The following is a 21,126-nucleotide window of genomic DNA, read 5'->3' on the forward strand; positions in this document are numbered from 1 at the left end:
GCTCCATCATTCAACCACTTCAGACCTGCGACTTACTTTTTCATTATTCATGCTACCACCAGACGATTTTCCTCAGCTCAAGGGGGTTTCGCTGTGTTTAGAAGGTTAATGAAGGCTATATCTATTTTAGTCCGAAAAAGTGTCTGGTTAATTGAATGGTAATAGGCTGGTGGTTATAAGATTAATTTATGTAATAGCTGTAATGACCTGGATAATATATTGTTTACGCTATTCTTACATTCTCTCTCTCTCTCTCTCTCTCTCTCTCTCTCTCTCCGCATATGGCCAACCACTTCAACACACCCTGATGAGGCCTTTCCATCATCGTGATCTGCTTTCATATTTCTCTTTTAGTGTGTGTGTGTGTGTGTGTGTGTGTGTGTGTGTGTGTGTGTGTGTGTGTGTGTGTGTGTGTGTGTGTGTGTGTGTGTACGAGTACGTGGACGCGCGAACATATCAGATTTTTTTTTACTTATTTCCTTCAGTACGCTGACGTCTCTAAGGTGTATATTCTTGCTACCTCCAGACGATTTTATTCAGCTTAGGGGAGGCCTCTTGGTGCAAAAGGGTTGCTGAATTCCATATCTAACCCCTCCCAGATCTAAAAATCTCTCCAGGACTTAGTAAAATCGTCTGAAGATAGAAAGACAAGACTAAGAAAATACATCACCATCTTCAAGGGGTGAAGACGATTTACTTGACATCCTCTCGGTCGATGTTTAGATATGGGGAGTAAAAATGAGACAGGTATGATTAAACGTCTGAAGAATGTTTACAAAAGAGAGGAAGTAATTTTGTTATACACACACACTAATGCAGCTGTGTCCTTATTTGGTGTAAGGGAGAGAGAGAGAGAGATGTAGGGGAGATATGAAAGGAGAGAAGAACACGAGGACTGAGCAAGTGACAGAAAATGAAAAAGGAAGGAAAGGAAGTGAGAGTGAGAGGGAACAGACAAATGGACGATAATAACTTGCGGAGACAAGGAGGGGAAGAGAATTGAGCGAGTGGGAGGAAAGGGAAAGATAAGGAGGAAAAAGACAGAAGAGGAGACAGAGAGAGCGGACAGGTGGTGCATGGAGACAACGGTAAAGAAAGGGGAAAGAAGGCAATTAATCAGGTAAGGAGAAAGGAAAGTGAAAGACAGGCAGCAAAGACGAAGAGGTGAAATGGAAAGACCTTAATAACAAAGAGGAAAGATGAGCAAGACAACTGGATCAGATGGGAGGAAAGGAAAAAGAAAGAGAGAGGGAAAAGAGTGAGAGAGCGAACAGATGGGGTAGAGGGACGATAATAAAGGGCATGAGGAGAGAAATAATAAAAACAGCTTTGAAATGGGAACAGAGAAGAAAGAACGAGCTTGGTAAACGGGGTAACTAGAGATGAACTAGAGCGTTTTAACCTTATTTGTAAGACGACGACTCGACCTATTTCTAATGTCTCTAGGCAATCCTAATTAACCTACCTGAGACTTTTTCCACTTGGGAGAGTTAAATACCAACTAGAAGAACAATTAGATACGGACCTTCTTTTAGCCCTTCACTACCAGGGGCTCTCCTACCATTACTTAATTCTTCTGGTAGTAACCATAACTCATCGTTACTCAGCTTCCTATATTCAGATGAACGGCGGAGACCAAGGCTTACGAGGCTTGTACCACCCTTCCCTTATCAATTTATTTGCATGTATGATATGTTGATATTCTCTTCTTTGTTACGTATGCATTGACGTTGATGGTATAAGGAAATAAACACTGCAAAAGAGAATACTGAGGTGTAATATGCAAGGAAGACCGATGTGAAAGAATTGCTGGAAAGGTTCCTAGTGTGATCAAAATACAACCACAAGAACTATATGTACTGTATATCTATATATCTATCCATCTATCTCTCTCTCTATCTATCTATATCCATCTTTCTATCTATCTATCAATCTATCTATTTATCTATCTATCTATCTATATCTATATCTATCTATCTATCTATCTATCTATCTATATCTATATCTATATCTATCTATCTATCTATCTATCTATCTATCTATCTATATTTTATGTAGGGGTGAAGTAATCCACGTTAACAAATTTTACATCGTTTTGTTTAATATTTGCAGAAACAGCAAACTCCACTTCACACATCCAGGCCAACCCACCAGCCTTCCCTCTGCCTTCCATCTCTTTTCATCCACCCCGATGCGAGACAGGTAAGTGGTAAAAAAAAAAAGCTGGGTTAGTCTTTCTTGATATGCTTTATTAATTTACGCATTTTCGGGCAAGTTACGTCTCTCATGGTAGTGATAATTCTCGTATTCTATTCCGACTGACGAGAGACGATTTAATTCATCTGAGAGTGTGTCACAGAAGCCAGTGTGTTACCAAAGTCACTGTTAACTTTCATACAGTACTCTATTCCAAGTAACGCCAGACGATTTCATTCAACAAACAGATTCCTTTATTTTTATTTATTTTTTTTATTTGAGTCAAGAGATTTACTCAGTCGAATATGCGATTATAAGGTTGTCTGTGGAAAGTATACCTATGAAATGGTACCGGAATTTCGAGGGACTGAATGGTGAGTCAGTGGGTGTGTGATTCATTCCACCGGGTCTACTGTTGATTAGTTCTACCACTGTCATATTCCTTCCACTTCTTTGTTTTCTGGACTCTACAACACTCCAAAGATAGGTGTAAAAAGGTGATAGAATGACGACGACGACTACGATGGCGACGACGACGAAGATGACGATGCTGTAAAATTTTTATATTCATCTGAGATAAAAGCAACATTTATAACATATCATTGTAAGATTACCAACATTAATGGCAATTTAGGCAAATAAAAAGTCTAAAGCTAGTCAATGTTTATACTCATTTCGCTGACCCGGCCCAGAGTTTCGTCCATTTGCTGTTTATTTCACACAGCTCTGCAGCAGAAAAAGACATTACTATGGTGCTATATTTTTTTCTGTGACACCTCTTCGTGACAAGCATCGTATTCTGGCGTTAACAACTAAGCATTCAAAATGGAGTGAGACAAATTTTAGGCCAAGCTGTGTGATCTTTCCACCAATCAGGCGCCAGGAAGATATAAACATTGGATCGAGTTGCCAGCGTTTGTTTTTCTTGTCTTTTTTTTTTTTCTTTTTTTCTCCCTTTCCTGGAGACAATTAGGAGGAGTGAGCGTCAAGGAAGAATTGTATCAGTTTTCCTTGTGACACTTCTTTCTTGACCTCATTGTCTCTATTTTTGTCTTAGTCTTTTCTTGGTTTCTTTTCCTCTTGTTTTACTCTTTTATTGGTTTCATTTACTACCACCAGATGACTGCATCCAGCTTATGAGACAACGCAAGTAATACAAGGATTAATTAGGTCCTTCCTCCCGCCTTGAATGAAATCATTTGGAACAGCAATATATATATATATATATATATATATATATATATATATATATATATATATATATATATATATATATATACAGTATATATAATGGTAATCATCATCATCATCATCATCATCATCATCATCATCATCATTATTATTATTATTATTATCATTATTAATTTTATTATAATTATTATTATTATTATTATTATCATACAGGCTATGACACTGGATTAACAGATTAATCTCCTCGGCCCCATGACTTCCTTCTTGCGACCTCCACTCGATATATTAAACTTGGGGGAAACTTCTGACAGAGAAAGGGTTAATGATGGCTGTATCTGACCCCTTTCTCTTGAAAAATTATATAGTGAGGCAAATGTAACTGTCAGAAAATGTCAAGAATTAACCAACTAAGAGGTCGTCAGACAGGAGGGGTTAAACGAAGAACGGCAAGGGAAACGAAGAGTGAATAAGAGGGGAAGACGAGGTGAATGACAGCTTAATAAAGTGAGGGAACATGAGGAAATGTGGAGAGCAAGGGCAGACACTGGGAGTGTGGAGAGAGACAAGCATCTGAAATACAGAAAATGAGAGAGGAGGAAGGAATTGGGGAGAAAGTGGATTGGAGATAGTGGAGAGGGGAGGAGAGAGTGGAGAGGAGAGGAGTGGGAGTGGAAGAAGAATGAAATTAAGATAACAGAAGGTGAAAAGGAAGAAATTAACAGTAGAAAATGTGGAATGGAAAGAGAGGGGCAGGAAGTGAGGATGGAAGAGTCAATTGAGAAGATGAATGGAAATGAAGGCACAGGAAAGAATTTGGAAAGGAAAGAAGAAGGAGTGGAATGAGGAGGATTTTGAGGTAACAGGAGATGATAAAAAAAAAAAAAATGGAAGAGATAAGAGAAAATGCGAAGAGAAGAGGGGAGGAGGGGGGTATGGAGAGAGAATTTAGTTAACATAATAAGAAAAAGAAAGAGAAGGAACAGGAGAGAAAGTGGAAAGGAAAGACGAGGGAACAGCTTTACAGGACAATCAAGGCAGTAGATAGTGATAGGAAGAAAAATGAAAGTAGGCGGCTGTGAGGAGATGAGAAAATTACTACTGACAGCAAAAGGGAAAAAGGAAAAGAAAAGGGAATGGAAGGAAGGAAGCAATGAGACAAGGCAATCAGAATAATGGAAGCTGGAAAGGAAGGGAAAAGAATGAAAGGTGGAAATTGTGCCGAAGTGATGAAATGGAAGAAAGGTAATCAAAATAATGGAGGATAATGGAAGAAAAAAGAAGGAATAGGAAGGCGGTGATGAAGAAAGCGGAAAGTAAAAGCTGTTGTGTAGTCCCGTCTGTCTGACCGAGCAGATCCATCAACTGCAGGCAAGCAGTCGCCCCTACAATGACCCGATGCTCCCTTTGTGTGGAGGTTTGGTTCCTGGATGGACGCCGCATTTGTATCTCTCCACCCAGCTAACAGGGGCTCCATATTAGGGTCCACATCAACGCGTTACTTGGCTCTATGGTTACCACCCAGCGTTGTAAATGGTTCTCGGTTATCATTAGGTTTGTCACTGGATGAGGGGTTGCCTAGAGCGGAAAGAAGGGCAATAAAAAGTGACAGGAAGGGTAAGAGAAGTAGGAAGAGAGACACAGAAAATAGATGATAAAGGTGACGGAAGAAATAAGCAGGACTGCATCAGAAAAGTGGATGATGGCTGCCCCCACCAACCACCAAAGAAAAAAATACGAAGGGCGGAAAAAATAGAATTGATGAAGACAGCGTAAGGGCAATGAAAATAAAAAAAATTAATGAAAGTGAAGAACGGAATTAGAACGAAAAGCGAGGAAGAAAGTGTAGACATAAAGCAACCACAGTAATGCAATATGATGAGGAGGGAAGGGAAATAACCGAAAACATACGGGAATAAAGATGTGGATAGGGCCGTGAAAATTATGAAAAGTGACATAAAAAAAGGGAAAAATAGAAAACAGTGATGAGAGAAGAATAATGTAGTAAAATAATAAAGTGAAATAAAAGGTATAAACTAGGAGGCAGAGAAGCATAAAAAGGGGACATCTTTTTAAGGCATGGAATCTCTTATAAGCTTAGTATCCTTTTTAAGCTTAGAATCTTTTTCAAGCTTAGGATCTATATAAGCTATGGGTTCAAAATAAGCTTAGGATTTTATATAAACATTGGAATATTTTATAAGTTTTGAATCTTTTAAAGCTTACAGTCTTTTATAAGATTCTCATAAGCTTAAGATCTTTCGTAAGCTTAAAACCTGTTATAAGCTCAGAATCTTTTGCAAGCTTAGAACCTTTCATAAGCTTAGAATGTTTTATAAGCTTAAAATCTGTTACAAGCTTAGACTCTTTTAAAAGCACAGCATCTTTTATAAGCCTAGAATCTTTAATAAGCTTATAATCTTTCATAAGCATAGGATCTATTATAAGCTTAAAATCTTTAAGTTTAGAATCTTTTAATTATAGAATCTTATATTCGTAGGCTTTTTAACCTTAGACTCTTTTAGAAGCTTAGAAGCTTTTATAAGCTTAAAATTCATTATAAGCTTAAGAGCCTTTACAAGTTTACAATCTTTTATAAGCTTAGAATCTTATAACTTTAGAATCCTTCACAAGCTCAGAATCTTTGAAGCATAGAATTTTATATATTTCTATGATTTTTAATCTTAAAGCCTTTTGTAAGTTTAAAATCTCATAAGCTTAGAATCATATAAGCTTAGAATCATAAGCTTTGAATCCTTTACAAGCTCATAATCTAGTAAGCTTAGAATCCTTCATAAGCTTATAATTCTTTGTAAGCTAAGGATCCTTTATAACCTTAGAATCTTTTATAAGCTTAGAATCTCGTAAGCTTAGAATCTCCTAAACTTAGAATCATAAGCTTAGCATCTTTTACAAGTTTAGAATCTCATAAGCTTAGAATCTTATAAACTTAGAATCATAAGCTTAGCATCTTTTACAAGTTTAGAATCTTTTACAAGTTTAGAATCTCATAAGCTTAGAATCTTATAAACTTAGCATCTTACACAAGCTTAGAATCCTCTCCAAGCTTAGAATCTTTAATAACTATGGGCGTGTGGGCTGTGATTGGGTGTGTGTTAAAGGGTTATAGATGAACCCCCCCTGATTGGCTGTTGTAAGGCCCTCTAGATGGGTTGGGATATTGGCACACACACACACACACACACACACACACACACACACACACACACACACACACACACACACACATGGCCAGTACGTAATCCCAGTTCATTTTTGTTTACGTCAACTGAATATTCACACACACACACACACACACACACACACACACACACACACACACACACAGGCCAGTACGTAATCCCAGTTCATTTTTGTTTACGTCAACTGAATATTCACACACACACACACACACACACACACACACACACACACACACACACACAGCAGTTTATCCAAGCACCCACAGATAGCACCACACGCACCTTTATTTCCACCACTTGGGCGCTAACACAGACCATCTATTTTGAGGTATGCTAGACTAGTAAATCCCATTCAGTAATAAGGTAATATATTAGTGGTATGCTTTATTGAGTCTGTGACAGGTCTGGTGAAATTGATGTTAACTCATATTCCAAAAGTTTTCCTTAGGCTTGTGGTTGCATGAAGTTTAATATGCTTTCTATATAAACTAGGAACGAATCTCCTTGGTTACTAGTCAAACTTACTTTCCAATCTGCCTACACTAGACCATCAACTTGAGCTAATAAAATCGCCTAAAAACAAACCCGGCTATAGTATGGAACAATTGCCAAAGTACCTTCCAAGCTGACTATAATAAAACACCTTTATTCTTTTTACTTTAACTTGGCTTAAAATTGCCATCTCTCTATCGTCAGTGCTTAGTTGTAGCATGAGATTAAGGCTAGATTATGGTGCTAGTCACGAAGAAGAGCTATGGAACGAATGTAGAGCCGAAGGATTGTCTTTATCCGCCACTTGGATAAACTAGGGAAGGACGAAAATCGGGGCCAGGTTAAGGTGAATGGAGTATAGTAATTTTTGGCCCCCCTCCCCCCCCAGGTTCGTCAGGAAAAAGGAAAAATAGAAAAAAAAATCAATGGAAAATAAAATAAAGAAAATGGAGGGTGTGACGTCTAAAGCCGGGAGTATTATATTGTTGTCCTACGCTAATGACGAGTTATGGGTCTCTCTCTCTCTCTCTCTCTCTCTCTCTCTCTCTCTCTCTCTCTCTCAAAGGTTCTGCACCCATTTTATGACATGTTTTGACCTATACACTACTTTTAATGCCTAAGTGACCTATGTGAGAAAGAAAGAGAAAGATACTACTGTAGGTTCAGGTACATGCATAATAATCTTCAGGTTAATCGGCCTAAAAATAAATATCAGATCCACAGCAACGAGTACTTGTAAGAGGAACGACAATATCAATATCGAGAACTATATACAAGAGAGAGAGAGAGAGAGAGAGAGAGAGAGAGAGAGAGAGAGACTGTGTCCTGTTAGGGATGTGTAAAAAACTCATTCTCTCAAGCCCTCCCAGTCATAGTTTCTCTCTCTCTCTCTCTCTCTCTCTCTCTCTCTCTCTCTCTCTCTCTCTCTCTCTTATGGCTTACTTCTCCATCATTCCCTTTTCCTTCCTTCCTTTTCCCTTCCCTTTTATCCATTCTTCCCTCCTTCCCTCCCAATCTCCTTCCTCCCTCTCACTTTCCCCTCTCAGCCTCTTCCCATCCCTCCTCACCTTCCCCTATCCTTCCTTTTTTCTCCCATCCTTACATTTTTTCCTTGTTTCTCTTCTCCCTTCTCTATCTTCCCTCCTTCCCTCCTTATCTCCTTCCTCCCTCTCACCCCCTTCCCATCCCTCCCCACCTTCCCCTCTTTCTTTTTCTCTTTCTCTGCTGGCAAGTTGGGAGGAAGCCAGAGTGAGGGTGAAATTGCAGAATATGTTGCTGTGATTCTCTCTCTCTCTCTCTCTCTCTCTCTCTCTCTCTCTCTCTCTCTCTCGCTCTCTCTCTCTCTCTCTCTCTCTCTCCACACAACCAACCACCCACACACACACACACAAACACACACACACACACACACACACTTTTTATGTGCACGTGTGTATATGTTATTAATTCTAGATGCCAATGAATAATGCTGAATTATTAATGTTATGTTTCAGGGTAATCAGATTAATTTTTAACAACACAGTATTGTTCTAAGATTTCCGTATGGTATTTCAATCCTGTAAGATGTTGCTTCTCACGATTTTCCTGTACTGCTTACTCAAGGAGGGTGTGGAGGGTGAAGGAGAGGCATTTTTTTTGCCATCCTCTTCTTAACATCTTCACTGCGATGACTTATTCTGTATTCTGTTACGCATACCTCTAGACGATTTCATTCAGTTTAGGAGGGATTTTTCACTATTATGTATATGTCTGAAGTTGGGAGAAAAGCGTCTGTAGGTGGGAACAATAATAATAAATAGTAATAGTAATAATAATAATAATAATAATAATAATAATAATAATAAAATGGTTAATTCGGTGGTCATTTCTATTTAACTGAAATAATTAGGTGGACTTCATGTATTTAGCGATTAACCTTTTCAATCCGAGAATGTCATTAAGGTTATTTTTGCTTCCATTAGACGATTTTATTCAGCCTAGGATGGATTTCTACTCTTAGACGCGTTAAGGAAGGCTAAAATCTAACCCCCTACGCTTCCACAACTCTCCAGAGCAAAACTGATTTAAGATGACATCGTAGTGAAGGGTTTAATGGAGTATTTTTTTTCTAACTCCCTTATTTCCAGACGTCTCACCTAAGCTGAATAAAATCGTCTGTTGGTAGAACGAATCAGATATTAATGACGTTATTGAATCAACGACGTCACGTATTATACACCGATATTTAAGCACCGTTTTTGAAGTGGCACTGTACAGTAGGCTTCGCTGCATCTAACTTCACACTCCACACTTTCTTGGGAATAAGCGAGGCGCGGCCATCTTCCTGGAAGGAAGAAGAGGAGGAGGAGGAGGAAAAAAACGCTCGGATTAAAAGGATTATAGAAAACGGTTTAGAGCTAACGATAGTACCCTGCAGCTACGAAGATCTTTTTTAAGGGTAACTATGATTTTATTTGCGGTTACTATAGCCTCCTGCTGCGGAGTGGCGTTGCACAATCTTGCAGTGTGTGTGTGTGTGTGTGTGTGTGTGTGTGTGTGTGTGTGTGTGTGTGTGTGTGTGTGTGTGTGTTAGCTATTTATAGGCTTATTTCACCAAGACATACCCTTCAGTGCTGTTTACATCTCGTTAATAACGACATACTTTGCATCAACAACAAACACGAGCAAACCGAGACTGCAAACCTCCGCCAAGGTTGGACAATCCACCAGTGGTGGCAAAAACATAACCTCCTTAGCAGAGAAGCAAAATGTTAAAATTCCCACAATCCCGCAATGGTAAAGAATTCTTTTTTAAAATTCCTGGATCTGGATGATGGGCCGGATCACGACCAAAATCTAGTGGATTGAACTTTGGGCCATACCCTGCCCCTCCAAAAAATTTCAGCAAAATCCATCCTCAACTTTCTGAGTAATCCTGCTAACAGACAAACAAACCAACTCAGGCAAAAACATAACCTCCTGGGGGAGGTAACAAGAGGATAATGAGCAGAACTATGATGAATTTAGGCCTATCACGCAGGAACGTGCTGAAGTCTCCATAGACAGAACAATTGCCCCTGGGCCCTTCGGGCCCCTCACACTTGCTCCTGCGGAGGGCTCTTGCGTTTATGTGCTGTTCTAGTGTAACGTTGTCACTTGGATTTTTGCAGCTAACCAATTGATCGTGTTATTTGCAGCTTCGGGAGTGGAACCAAAGTTGTCCAAACGCAAGTCCGAAGTACACACACACACACACGGCTACTGCTACAGGTTATTTTAGTTCTACCTCGGGAAAAAATTCTACGGAGATCCTATGCCGGGCTCCGGGAGCAGCGTTTTTTGGTCAAAATGTGATCTCTCATTAAATATAGCAAACGTTTTTCAATCGTGATGGGACTAATCTTTTTTTACATCAGCGAATTTTTTGCGATTTTTGTGCCAATTTTGGTGCCCAAAATACACACACACACACACACACACACACACACACACACACACACACGGCTACTGCTATAGTATATTAGATAATACAAGAACAACCTCATTTCTCCTTATTATTGTCTTTCATTTCCATAAATTTATCATCTTTTCCTCTCTTGCCTCCATTATTCCCTTTTATTTCTTACATCCAATTTTTTCACTCTTGCTCATTATTTTATAATTCTTTAAAGATTTTCCTCTCTTTTCGTTGCATATACTGTATATTCATTCCTTTGTCCTTCTTTCCTTTCTCGTTTCTTTTTTTCTTTCTTCCATCCTTTCTTTCTTTCCATCTTTCTCTCCTTCATTCCTTCGGCCCTTCCTTTCTTTCCCTTTCCTATCCTTTCATGTTTCCTCTTCCTCCTTCTTACCCGTTCTTTTTTGTTTCCTTAATCCCTCCTCTCCTTCCTTCCTTCCATCCTTCCTTCCTCCTTCCTACCTTTCCTTCTTTGTTTCCTTAATCCCTCCTCTCCTTCCTTCCTTCCTTCCCCCCTCCTTTCCTTCCTTCCTTTCTTCCTTCCTTCCTTTCTTCCTTCCATCCTTCCTTCCTTCTCTTTTCCTTCTTTTCTTCATACCTTCTTTCCATCCTGCCATTCTTCCTTCCTCCTTTGCTCCCCTGTCGTAATATATTCAGTAGACCGAATTTTGCTATTTTTGGTGATGTTGTTTTTGTTGCTTTCAGACAACTTGCTTCAGCTTCTAGGAGACTTCTAGTAGTAAAGGAAATAGTAATATCTTTCAGTAAACCAGTAAAGACTATTGTATTTGTTCATCTTGTTAGCACCAGGAGATTTTATTCAGCTGATCGGAGACCTTTTTAGTTGAGTAGCAGTTAGCCTCTCTCTCTCTCTCTCTCTCTCTCTCTCTCTCTCACTCCCTCCAATTTTTTCCCCCTGGTAAACCACTCCCCCCAATTACCCTGTGGATTTATAGTCTCTCCATCACCCCTGGATGTATGGGGAGAATGGGGAGGGGAGGAAAGGAGGGAAGAGAGAAGGGAGGGATAGTGAAAAGGAGGGAAAAGGGAAGGGAGAGAGGGAGAGAAGGAGGCAGGAAGGGAGTAGGGAGGGAAGGGATGACGGGAGGTAGGAAAGAAAAACTGAGGAAAAGGGAAGTGAACAGAAGAATGAGGAGACTGAAAAAGAAGAGGGAATTGATAGGGGAGGAAAGAAAGGGGAAGGGGAGGAAAAGAGAGGTGAGGAGGAAGGAGAGAAAAAGAGTGAGGGAAGAGACGGAGGGGAACAGAGGAGAAAGATATGGAGGGAAGGAAAGAGGTAAGGGAAGAGAGGAGAAAGGAGGGACGTGGGGACAGAGGAGTGAATTGGAAGAGAGGAGAAAGAAGGAGTAACAGGAGGAGAGCAGGGAGGGAAGAGAAGGAGGGAAAAGGAAGGAAGGAGAGAGAAGACGGAGGAAAGAAATATTGAGGAGAAGGGAAATGAGGAGAAGAATGAGGAGACAGGACTGGAGGGCGATGATATGCTAGGAAGAAAAGAGAGGAAAAGAAAGGTGAGGAAGAAGGAAAGAAAAAGGGAAGAGAAGGAAGAGAGATAACAAGAAGTGGGAAAAGGGATGAGGAGAAAGAGGCATTAAAAGAGGAAGTCATATTAAAAAGAGGGAAAGAGAGGCGAAGAGGTCACGAGGATGGAATGAAAATAAAGAGAAGGAAGAGAGGAGACAGAGGCAAAACTCAGAGAGAGAAAAGGAAGAGGAATTATAGGTGGTAGGAAATGAGGAAGAGAGTTTAGGGGAGAAAGAATTGTAAGGAAAGAGAGGAGAAGAAAGAAAAGAGGAAAGGAACAGAGAAGAATAAAAATGAACAGATGTAAAAGGAGAGGGACGCCAGAAAGGGAGAAAGAAAAAGGAAAGGAAGAAGGAAATAAAAAAGGAGCAGAGAAAGGAAGAAGAAAAGAAGATATAAGAAAAAGAGAAAGTAGTAGAAAGGATAGAATACAAGGGAGAAAGTAGGAAAGGAAAATGAAAAGAAATGGCTTTAAAGTGAAGGAAAACGAAGGAAAAGAAAGAATGGAGGCAAGGACCAAACACACACACACACACACGTACAGAGAGAGAGAGAGAGAGAGAGAGAGAGAGAGAGAGAGAGAGAGAGAGAGAGAGAGAGTTATGGTAAAAAAAATGAAAAATATGGAGAGGAGAACAGCGAAACTGGGACATGGCTAAACTGTGTGTGTGTGTGTGTGTGTGTGTGTGTGTGTGTGTGTGTGTGTGTGTGTGTGTGTGTGTGTTCCTTGGCGTGCGTTTCCTTCTCTATGTGGTGTGTCTATGTGGTGTGCTTATGAGATGTGTGTGGGAGGTATGTAAGTGTGGTGTGTAGGTGTGTCTGTGTAGTGTGTTTCCATGGTATATCTTTGTTCGTAAGTGTATCTGTGCAAGAGTGTGAAGATAAGCAAAGAATATACTCAGTGTTTTTACAGTAATTACATTTTTCCTTTCTGACAAGCCCACAAGAAAAGACCATAACCTATAATCGTAAAAACTGTGATAGATTCCTTTGAATAGGACAGAAAAAAATGGTATATGATATTTCCATGTTTTACTGTTCCCTGAAAAACGTGGATGGACGAGTGCAGTGGCTTTTAATCTCTCTCTCTCTCTCTCTCTCTCTCTCTCTCTCTAACAGATGGAAAAGATAGTACAGGATCTCTCATATTTCGTATTTAACTTGCATATTTATACCTTGGGTACACGAGAATATTCTAATTTACACTGTTCATCGGCAAGGAGTCAAGCAAGTAAGTGATCATACACCTTTTAATTGTGTGGTTGTATTTCTAAAAGATCCCAACCTTTCTCTGCGATGATCAAGACTCCAGTGTAGTTAATTAAGTTCAGGAGTGTTGTGTGGGTCGCATTTTTCATGTTAGTAGTCTCTGTACTTTGAGCAATATTAGTGTTTGAGTGAAGGTACATTTATTAACAGATTTATGGACGACTTGCGTTTAGGAGGATTTAGTTATGTTTGACGTGTGAAATATAAGGTAACTGAGTGAAGGTGAATGCATGTACAATCTTATACACGAGTTGGGCTTAGGGGAGCTTGTTTACTCATATTTAATTGTGAGGTATTTGATACTTGTATGGATGAAGCCAAACGTATACACAGACAATCTTAGGCACTACCTGGGCTTAGGAGAGTTTATAAATAGGGGTGCTGGTGTTGGTGATGGGGGGTGTGGATGGGAAAGCTGGTACGAGTTGCGGGAAGGATGGGACGTGGGGAGGGTAACTTGTCCTTAACTACTTAGCCTCGTGCACTTACTCCCAGCCGGAAAAAAAATGAAACACCTCGTCTAGCGTTAACCGGAACGAAGTGCCGAAAGTTCCGCCATCGCCGCGACATGCTGTGCTGGGATTCACCACTTCAGGCCGAGGACGCTAGATATTCGACGATTATATTTAGTTTGAAGAGGGACCTATACGCTTCTCACTCTAACTTGGCCTAAAATTGTCATCTCTCCATCTTAAATGCTGAAGTGTGATAATGAATGAACGGTAGACTACGATGCAAGTCACGTAAAAGTGCTATGGAAGGCATGTACAGCCATCGTATTGTCTTAAACTGCCACTGAGCTACGTGAAAAAAGCTGCAAAATGAAACACAATATTCTGGGCCAAGTTGAGATAAAAGGACTATGCCGTCGCAACTAAATGAAGACAAGATTGATAAGTTGAAATAATTAATCCTGAGTTAGTTTGAAGAAAATGAAAACGTCTCGTAGTTAAGAGTTTAAATTTATATCTTTTTGAGACTCTCCTTCGGCTCAGTAAGATCACCTTGTATTAATCAGATTTGAGTACCTGAGTTTGATCATCACAGGTAATAATTAAGCCTCATGACCATATTTTAAATAAGATAGGAGGCCTCGTAATGCTTCCTCCATAGCGATTTATTTAGCATAGTACACCTTAATCTTGTATGCTGCTTATGTGGCCTTAATATCAACATAGTCTGCATGAGTAATAAGTACCAGTATACTGAAGTGATATGCGTAGAATAGATCGCTAAAGATGTGTAACGAATTCTAGAAAAAAAAAAAAAAAAAACTAAGAATGTAAGGGCCATTTCATTTTTATTCGGGAAGAACGAGGTTAAGAGAGAGAGAGAGGGGGGGGGGGAAACAGACAGACAGACAGATAGACAGACTGGCAGACAGACAGACGTAATAGCATTATATCTCTGAGGATGTCATTTTTATTTTAGTTATGTTGTTTCCAGAATAATTCATTCATTTTCGGGAGGACTCTTTGAACTGGTTTTTTTTCTTAGTCGTAATTAATCGCTCACCAGTATATTAGAGGAAGGTGGGAAGGGGGTTAGGAGGAGTGGAAGGAAGATGAGAAGGAGGGAAAGACAGTGAGGAGGATGGAAAGAAGAGGAGGAGGAGGAGCAGGAGGAGGAAAGGACGAAAAGAGGAGGTGGAGGAGGAGGAGGAAACGAAGCCATGAATGTGGGGGAATGAGATGAAGAGAAGGGGAAGGAGGAAGAGGTGGAAGGGAACTGAAGGAAGGAAGATGTGCGCATAAGAGTTAGAGAAAGAGGAAGAGAAGAGGAAATGAAGGAAGGAGGGTAGGTGAGTGAGGAAAGAAAGTGATGGAAATAAAGGAGTGAGTGAGAGGAGGCGACAGAGGAGGAAGAGAAGGAAGGGCGGTGCTGTGCAGAGGGGAAGATGGGAGAAAGACCATTATTGTTTCAGAAGTTAATAGAATGCAAGTCTCCTAAAAATGACGACATCTGTTTTGGTCTCCTAGGGGAAGGGGGTTAGTGGGGGAGATATTTTTGTCTTCCTCCATAACTTCTTCACACCGATGATACATTTCCTATTTTATTTTGCCTTATATAGATAGATAGATAGATAGATAAATAGATAGATAGATAGATAGATAGATAGATATAGATAGATATTTCCACTTACCCCTATTATGCATTTCCTGTTTTTTCTCCCACTGGACAATTTTATTTTTCTTATGATTTTTTTTTTTTTCATTTTTGGGATTGGATATAAAGACCAATAAATCCTTCTCCATCAGGGAGTAAACATAGAGTAAAAAATATGGCAGTAATAATGACGTGGAAAATGCTTTATTGGATTGAATGCGTTTACCACTTTACTCCCACGAGGCATATTATTCATTCATTGTTCATACTTTCTAGGCAATTTTTTTACATTTGTTATCCTTACCTTCAGACGATTTGTTATTATTTATACCTATAGACGATTTATTACATTCATTATTCATACCTTCAGACGACTTTTTCATTCATTTTTCATACCTTCAGACGATTTTTACATTTATTTTTCATACATTCAGACGATTTATTCACATTTATTATTCATACTTTCAGACGATTTTTTACATTATTTATACCTTCAGACGATTTATTTATTTATTATTCATACCTTCAGACGATTTTTTACATTTATTATTCATACCCTCAGACGATATTCTATTTTTTCTACATTTATTATTTTTTCCTTCAGACGATTTTATTCTGCTTAGATGAGACTTGTTAGGCTGTAGAGGGTTAGACTCAGCCTTCACTAACCCATTCAGTACGAGGGCTCTTTTTTCAGCTGAATAAAACCGTCTGGAGTTAGTAAATATTAACATTATCTATCTATCTGTCTATCTATCTTTCGCCTGTCGTTCTGTCTGTCCTACCTCACGTGTTTATTTCCTTCCTTTCCTCTTAACACATCTTCCTGCATGCCATCCTTCTCGCCTCTCCGTCTCCTTCGTCTCACCTCCTTGTCTCACTTCCAGTCTCTCTCTCTCTCTCTCTCTCTCTCTCTCTCTCTCACCCACTTTCTCTGCCTCTCTCTTTGCTTTTCTTACTTCTCTCTTACTTCCTCATTTCCCTGCCTACCTCCTTATCCTCATACCTGCCTCTCTTCCTCCCTGCCTGTTTCCCTGCCTCCCTGCCTGGCTCTCCACATACCTACCTTCTTATCCCCTGCCTGCCTCTGCCTTATGACCACCTTGCCTGCCTCTCTATGTTCCTACCTCCCTCCTCCCCCTGCCTACCTTCCTCCTTGCCTGCCTGCCTACCTCTCCTCCTGCCTTTCTACTTGCCTGCCTGCCTACCCCTCTTCCTGCCTTCCTCTTTGCTTCTCTGTCTGCCTACCTCCCTTCCTTCCTGCCTATCCACCTGCCTGCCTTCCTCCTTGCCTACCTACTTACCCCTCTTCCTGCCTTCCTCCTTGCCTTCCTGCCTACCCCGCTTCCTGTCTTCCTCCTTGCCTGCCTGCCTACCCCTCTTCCTGTCTTCCTCCTTGCCTGCCTGCCTACCCCTCTTCCTGCCTTCCTCCTTGCCTTCCTGCCTACCCCCATAAGATCAACCACTCGGCTTTTTTGTCTCGGGTGTGTGGACGATTTGTTTTGACGTTTAGGGAGGCGAGAAGAAGATGAGTGTGAAGACGAAGAAGAAAATGAAAAATAGAAGAAGAAAAAGGAAATGAAAAATAGAAGAAGAAAAAGGAGAGAAAAATAGAAGAAGAAAAGGAAGAAAAGAGAGATAGAAGAAGATGATGAAGAAGCAGATGATGGTGATGGTGATTACAATTATCAAGATAATGATAATAATGACAATATTATTCTTGTTTTCTTACTTCCTCTCCCCCTTATTTATTCACTTTATTCCTGTCTCTCCTCTATTCATTTTTTTTTCGATAATTCCTTACATTTTCTCTCTCCTCCTTCATTCAGAGTCTCAGTTCCCGTTTTCTTTCTATAAGTTCTTCTTCTTCCATCCTTCCTTCCTTGATTCCTTCCCTTCCTACCCATCCTTCTTTCCTTTCCTCATCTCAGTTTCTCCCTCCTTCATTCGTTAACCTTCCCTTCTCCCTCTTCTTTTTCTTCTTTCATTTCTTATTTCCCTTTCCTTCCTTCGTCAGTTCCTTCCTTTCCTCCTTCCTTCCTTCCTTCCCTTTCCCCCCTTTTCTTCTCTTTCTTTTTCATTCTTTTCCTTCCATCCTTCTCCCAATTTCTAATTTCCTCCACTCTTTCTCATTTTTTCCCTCCTCCTCATTCCTCTTCTCGTTTCAGCTTCTTTAAGTCTCTCTCTCTCTCTCTCTCTCTCTCTCTCTCTCTCTCTCTCCATATTACCATCCTTTCTTTCTCCTTCCTTCTCTCTCTCTCTCGTTATCAACATTCCCTTTCTCTCCCTCTCTATTTTCTCTCCCTCCTTCCTTTCTTCACTCGCCTCATTTTCTCTCTCCTTCTCCCTCCTCACCTTTCCTCCCTGTTATTGTTCTTACGTCACTCCCTCGGTTTGCTTGTCATCAAATTTTTTTCACCGTTAGTTCTCTCTCTCTCTCTCTCTCTCTCTCTCTCTCTCTCTCTCTTTGTCAAGTGATCGGTCTGTCTATCTGCTTGCCTGCCTGTCAGTCTGTGTGTCTATGCTCCTATCTATCTATCCTTCAGTTTACCTATCAGTCTATCTATCTGTCTATCTATCTATCTATCTGTCTCCGTCTGTATCTGTTTGTCTATCTAACTTCCTATCTATCTATCTATCTGTCCGTCTGACTGTCTCTCTAAATGTCATTTCTATCACTCTGTCCATTCATCTATCCTTCAATCCATCTATATCAGCCACAATCACGTTCAGAAGTCCTTTTACACGCCTGGGGTCCCAATTCATGAAACAAGACTCCAGTGTTTTAAATATCACTTTTTATTCTTGAAGTACTGCATTAAGTTTGAATATTTATTTCTAAAAAAAAAAAAAAATAAAAAAAATAACTGCAGCTGTACGCGTCTTTTCGGGTATTTACAACAGCTTGCGAGACTTTCTAGCATCATCGTCATCCACCCAAGCCAGGCCCATCTTTTCCCACTCCCACCGGTTGATTGTTAGCCTGTACCATCCATTCCTTGCGTATCTCCGAATCTCACCTCGCCCTCTCGTTCTCTGTCTGCCTCTTCCTCCAACTCCATCTCTGGGCTGCCACTTAGCTACCCTGCTTGTCCATCTGTTATCTGCTCTACGAGGGACGTGACCTGCCTACTTAAACTTTTTGACTGTACTGATTCATATCCTCTAATTTCGTCTCCATTCACTTATCCAGGAAGCTGCTCTTCTCTCTCCATGTGATACCTAACACAGTCCTTTCCATTCATCACTGTGCACTTCTAAATTTACGTTCCATTTTGTTAGATTCCACATTTCTGCTGCATAAGTTAGACCAGGAAAGACACATCGATATAACCACTTCTTTTGGGATTATGGTTGCCGCTTGTCTCTGGTAGTTACTCAGTTGAGAAAAAAAAAACTCAATCTCATTTCTATTTTTGTAACACCACTGTCTATGTTTTGATATATTGGACAAAAATACTGGTTGTTATTTTTTTTCAATTTAAATCGGTTTAAAAGTCACAAATTAATTCTTCCATGGAACGAGAAAACCTTTGCAAATTACCTCAGACTTGATCTATATTTAAGAGGACTATCTCTTAAAGCCACACAATAAATCGCTACTGGACAAGCATAACCAACCTCCCTACAATATCACCAGCAAAGCAGACAATACACAAAGCCTCTTGACTCATATCATTGCTTGTGGATGTTCAGGTATTTCCTCCACATCCACTGATGGAGACAGGAACGACCCCATCTTCGAGGAAATCAAAGAAGACTGGCATTGCTGTAAGTGGGTCAGATGCTGGAGCCAATCTGTGGTATACAAGGAAATGACCCCGGATGGATTCTGGTTGGGACAGGTCAACTGAGACTTCTCGAAAGCCCCGGGAAGAGGTCAGGGAAAATACGAACACACTGCGAAACTCCCAGCAAAGTACTTGTAGCTAACAATCCTTTTAGGCAGTAATCTCCATCTGGTCCTGATTCACCAAACAGGGCCACGATGAACCCGATTATTGTTAGCGTACCTCAGAAACATTAGCCCACTTCCTGGCCTGATTCACCTCAAAATTGTCCACTGTTAGCCCATCAGACTACGATCAACATGGTCCTCAAAGCCAGCCTGACCAGAGGCGACAGTGTTGCATAGACGATTTTGATAAAGGGAGGAGGAAGAGGTAACAGTTTATCAGATAGACAGCTGGTTTTTATTTTATTGCAATTAGGGCAGATGGACAGAGATTATATATACGAGAACCGAAGTCATCATTGAGTTAGGGCCAATCCAGTGGGGGTAGTACCTCACAAAATTACAGTAGACCCTCTGAATCGAAGCACTGAATATGGAAATGATAAACAAATGACAGGGGAGGAAATAAACGCACAAGTGTAGATCATGTGGGAATGATGTGTGTGTGTGTGTGTGTGTGTGTGTGTGTGTGTGTGTGTGTGTGTGTGTGCGCGTTCGTGCGAGCGTGCGTGCGTGTGTCTCAAGTGTACCCTAGGGGATTGTGTACCTCAGTGACAGTATTACCTGTGAGTGTACGGGTTAGTGAGCGTGAAATTGCTGCGTCTCCATACCTGCTTATTGCCTTCTCCCGGGAAACAAGAGTCCAGAGATGAGATGTTTGTCGCAACTGTGATTTCTTTTCGATGGCAGAAATAAACTTCAAACTTCTCCCATGCTTTCGTTCCTCCTGCAAAACAAATATCAAATACTAGAGAGTAATTATAGGTTATCTCGACTCGGATGAAGGACCAAGAAAGTCGGCTGCAAAATTTTCCTCCTCCTCTTCCTCCTCCTCTTCCTCCTCTGCCTTCCTGCTACGTCAAAACCTCACTGTTGCTTCACAGACGTGAGATTGCCCACACAACTTCTCTCATACGTCGTGATGTGGATGGGGGAGTATTTTCATAATGAGATTAGTTGCATTAAGGCCTGAGCTCCTATCATCCCACTCACGAAGAATTAACCTCTGACTAGAACCGAAAGAGGATAGTATATGACAAGCGGTTTGTGTGGTTATCGATTTTCCCCCTTAATGAATAGGCTCTGGACATAGGTTAAGAAGCCTTTTTCCGAAGTCCAATAGCGCTCCGACCACACAGACAATGGCTCTTCCCTAGCAGCCCTAAAGCGTCACCAATTGAGCACCTGCACCTACAATCTGTCATGCAATAAACTATGGCATCACATTCAGAGTCATAGTCTGTTTTGTGATATGCGATGGAAATCACATTTGGGACTATTCTCCATCTGTCTATCTATCTATCTATTTATCTATCTGCTTGTCTGTTTGTTTGTCTGTCTATCTTATTTGTTTAATCGTAGACTTACATAATTACAGAAATCTTTATATTGATATCAGGAATGGAACACTTCGAGAGCCATGTAAGGTCTGTGTGGTCTACGTATCTATGTAACACTCTCTCTCTCTCTCTATCTCTCTCTCTCTCAGGTGGTAACAGCCAGGTCAGTCACTAATAATTTCCTTGTTTTTCTTGGTGTTTTTGTTGCCTTGTTGTTGTCCACCAGGTTCACGTTCAGCAACAACAACAACAACAACAACAGCAACAATAACAGGTAACCCCCGTCTCGTAAAGTATATATTTGTTTTTGCTAAATTACTGATGCTTGTAATATATAAGCAATTTTTCACTCCACCATAATGATCCTTTCTGAGTTCATTTTTCTGATCTTGCAAAAGG

This window comes from Coenobita brevimanus, chromosome 79 (assembly GCF_032717465.1).
Source record: "Coenobita brevimanus isolate Jiangsu-jjx chromosome 79, ASM3271746v2, whole genome shotgun sequence".
NCBI lineage: Eukaryota > Metazoa > Arthropoda > Malacostraca > Decapoda > Coenobitidae > Coenobita > Coenobita brevimanus.